At 37.1% G+C, this 4,454-nt stretch overlaps 1 pseudogene; it reads right to left on the bottom strand.

Annotated features, from left to right (window-relative positions):
* Positions 1 to 1,540: 1,540 nt before the first annotated feature.
* On the bottom strand, positions 1,541 to 3,727 carry LOC134280853 (dimethylaniline monooxygenase [N-oxide-forming] 2-like; annotated as a pseudogene).
* Between the last annotated feature and the right edge of the window lie 727 nt (positions 3,728 to 4,454).

Here is a 4,454-nt window from a genome sequence, read left to right as displayed (position 1 = left end):
AATATAGTCGAAAAACAACTATTTTGTATAAAAAGTGCTGCTAGATTCCCAATGTCCTGTCAGTAAAATAATTATTCGACACATGCGCAGTAAACCTTACCCGATGTTTTGAATTTTATGCATATGAACCGAGAGTTTTTGTAAAACCATGCTTAACTCGGGATTCTAGCAGAACTTTCCAAGTTTGTCAGAAGGCAACCTTTCCATCTGTACAAATATTATGTTTTGAAATATCCAGCTTATTGTTGTTTTGCTGCAGTGTTTTTGTCAGGAACGACAGAGGAAAGGCCGACCGGGATTCGCTTATAGCTGACTGTCTTCAAAAGAGAATATAAGCGATGAAAATAAACTAGCATACCTGTTTAATTAACTGAACTCCATTTGAATTTCACATAATATTCACGGTATATGTTTTTTAAACATATTTTAATCAAAATGACAGGTACATCATAACAAAATAAAACCATTTTAATTTCGTTAATATTTAGACGTTTCCCTTCATTTTCTAGAGTTAAATTAGATCTCTAAATACCAATTTTACGAAAACGTGTCTTTAAATCCATTATGCAAAGTTCTACTAACTCTTAGTCTGAATAACTATATGTTGTCTGTACGTTGAATTCGATCATTTTTTACTCACATTGAGTCGTCACCATATACCGGTGACGGGCTTCAAATCCTGTCCTTTACTCAGCACTCAGGGTCATTGAGCAGTGAGGGTTAGTTATCGTATTGCAGCTCTCCATCGGCTAGTGTTGGCGTCTCTCTGAGTGAAAAAATCTCGAGAGAGATTAAACAACTGTTTCTGCGACATGCGATCGCCATTTGACTAATTGATTATAAATTGTTTAACGTATCTCTCGAGACTTTTTCACTGAGAGACGCCAACACTAGCCGATGGAGAGCTGCAATACGATAACTAACCCTCACTGCTCAATGACCATGACATATTGCGATTGTACGCCTGTTTTTGTTATCCAGGCTGTTTCTCTAAGATGGTAGGGACAATATTCCTGAAACTTTCGTCAAAGGACAACCACTGGTTGTAGTTGTGTTGTGTAGTCATTCAGTTTCAAAAATGGCTACCGTTGCCATGGAAACCTGCAAAAAGTGACGAATTTTGTCCGCGAATGTTCTCTCTGGTCCCTTGAACATTCGTCATGAAACTTTTTTTTATTTTAATGATTAGTAATTGTAGTTTTGCGATTCGCATTTAAAATTCCCAAATAATCGATTATTGCCATGGGAACCAGGGGAAAGTGAAAATTCTTTAACTTTGGTTCTTACATCAAAGTACTGAAAGGACTGATACGAATCGATGGTAGTCCAAGCTTAGCTAATGGGTATTGTTTTAGTGATACAAAAAAATGAAAGTCTTGTACAGTTCGGGGCGACAAACGCTATGGCTTGCAATAGCAGACTTTCTTGTTATTGATTGAAATTATTATTGATAAAAGTATTGCTTTAATTTCTTTATTTCATCCGTGTAAAAAACAAAATATATGTTTACGTCAGATTTCATAGAAAAACCTGATAAGATCTACGCTTTTTGTGGGAAAGTCACGTGGCCATTCGACAAAATATATTTCACAAAGACCAAGAGCAAAAGTCCTAAGATCATCTTCTTCAAAAGATTTATCCACCCTTCATAGATCCCCTCCTTGCTGTTTTTGCCAGCTTGACGCGTTTGTAAGGGATACCACGTGTTTTCTTCCACTCGCTCTATCGCGTCTTTAGCTCCCTCCCACTTTCCTGGACCATTCAGACGCCATTGTGGAGGAGTTGCACCTCCGAAATAAATCTTTCTCCAGAGGGTGTTGTCAGAGAAAAAGAGCCGCCATAATGGAGGTTTGCATCCGATGTACCCTGCAATTTTGTCGATATACTGTATGAAAAAAACGATAATGGTATATCTCGATGACTCGATGCCAAAGCGTCCCTTTGATAAAACATAATTCTGATCTACTTCTGCTACGCGTTTAGCCACAGAAGGAAGCTGACATTTTTCAGCGAAAACGCGCGCAGCCCATCGAGCCTGGATCTCTAGGATCGGTGGAACTGGTCCAAATGGTTGAACGAGACCAATGACAGCCAAGGTCGCTGGCTGAAGATCCACCGGCCACACTAAATCATAAAGATACGGAAATGCATCATCGAGATTGATCACTCCTTCTTCTAAGAAATCAAAGCTGTACTTATAGCCTGTTGCAAGAACGATTACATCGATATCTTTGAGCTCCGTGCCATCAATGAAAACAGCACCGTTCTCTGTGAATCGCTCAACTCCAGTTTTCATTGTAATTTTTCCGTAGATGATTCGATTTGGCAGGTCGTCGCTAATAGAGACGGTTCCTCCGTTGAATCTCTGGTTGGGGGACAGGGCGTACTTGTCATGGTCATACCTGCCGTACACCCCGTGGTACATGACAGGCCGCATCAAAGACCAGGGGAGGTTCTGTCTGAAGCGACAGACAGCGGTGTGATCAAACGGACGACCCTCGTGAGACGTTCTCTGAATTACGTAAAACCCCTTCCTCGAGGACATGTACAACTGAAAAGGAATATTAAGTAGAATGAATACATTTATATACTGTAAATCATATTTTATTCGCTTGAACTTAATTTTCGCGTAATTAAGTAAAATGAGCTCGCAAAAATTTCATTATAGCGTTTAAAAGTATTTCTTACGATTATATAGAGGAATATCGACAATTCGTTAAAGTTATGTCTTTAATGTTCCTCAGACAATCGAAAAAGTAAAACCATATAAAAGGGTTGTGCATTTCGTAAAATAAATATGCACATATGCTTTTGAGAATTGCAAATTTAACATGCGTGGAAATTATGCGATATAACACGATTTTCATAAAAAGAAACCTAGCGCGTATGTCTATAACTTATATCGATTTGAAATTTGTTTATACGTAAAGCACGCTCTTGTGCATCTAATCAATTGAGATATATCAACTCCGTATGCGGGAGATGAATTAATATTGCTGCATAGTGAAGGGAACTTGACGTCAGTTAAAAGTTAATCATAAAGCTTTTTGGTTAGATAACCATTGACATTAAGATCTGTAAACTAAATATAGTATCTTACATGTTCTGTGTGGAGACTCAGCTCTGACGCGACATCCACAACGGAGTTACCGTTCCCGATCAGTAAAATCCGTTTTCCTTCGTATCCGTAGAAATCCTTATAATCATGTGTATGGAGAACTTTTCGTTTAAATTTCTCCAGACCAGGAAATTTTGGAATATTCGGTTCATTTAAATGTCCATGACAGGCTAAAACACAGTTCACCCTAGTAGTTTCTTTCTTTCTAGTTTGAAGATTAACACTTGTTATCACCCAGTCGCCTGATTCAGGAAAATCGTTTGCTTTCTGAATTCTTTCAATGGAATGTTGAAATATAATGTATTTTCTTAATTTAAACTTTTTGGCGTACAAATCAAGGTATTTCATGAAGTAAACGTGATTCATGAAATTAGGAAACTCTTTCGGAATTGGAAAGTCACTAAAACACATCATCTCCTTACTGGTGTTGACACTACATGACTTGTACAGACTGGGTGCGCCATCTTTTGGGATGTCTTTTTAATTCCAGAGTCCCCCTAAATCAGTGTCCTTTTCAAAACAAACAGGAAGTAGCCCTTCTTCTAGACAACTCTTTATTGATGTCAAACCTGACACACCAGCTCCAACAATGCAAACTGTTTTAGTCATCTGACAAACAAAAAAGAAGCAAACACTTTTAAAACTCATTAGATATTCATGACTCGTATATATCAGTGAAGTGTTGTGTGTATTCCATTTCACAACTCTTTAATATATTATACTCATATTCGTTAGATCAAATTGTTACACACCGGATAATTGAAAAAATAATATGATAAACTATTGGCGTAAAGTAATTTGTTGAATTTTTTTACATTATAAAAAGAATAACATTTTTTATAGGTCCCAGATAGGATTCCGTAGGATGTTACAAAATCCCGAGTTGTGAACCTTAAGTAATCTTACCTTGATTAGCTTCCTCCCCTCCTGCCAGCTCCAATTATTTTTTTTCCTCAAATTTGAAACATTAATATACGTCCAGCTTTATATATGTCCAGAGCTGTCCCGAGTGATCAGCTGGACAATGACCTATAATCTTAATTCCTTGACATGCTGATCATGACAGATGATAAGGTTAAATACTGTCCATTTATCGGATCAACAACTACTTAATCCACACTTGCACAATGATTAACAAGAAACGCCACAATATGAGTCAAGCAGACAAACAAAATATTAAGGGGGCTGGAGTGTTGTGGCCATTTTTAGACTATATTTATATTCTTTAGAAGAATAGTTCCATATGAAGATATAGACAATGATCAAATTTTAAAACTAAAAATTTTGAAATTTTTCTTTACCAAATGATAGTTGACAGCTTAAGGTATGTCACCCG

The sequence above is a fragment of the Saccostrea cucullata genome, unplaced genomic scaffold, assembly GCF_032062105.1.
Source record: "Saccostrea cucullata isolate Sc308-1 unplaced genomic scaffold, CSIRO_AGI_Scuc_v1 ctg2582, whole genome shotgun sequence".
NCBI lineage: Eukaryota > Metazoa > Mollusca > Bivalvia > Ostreida > Ostreidae > Saccostrea > Saccostrea cuccullata.
The sequence above is the reverse complement of the archived record's forward strand: the minus strand, read 5'-3'. Positions and strand labels throughout refer to the sequence as shown.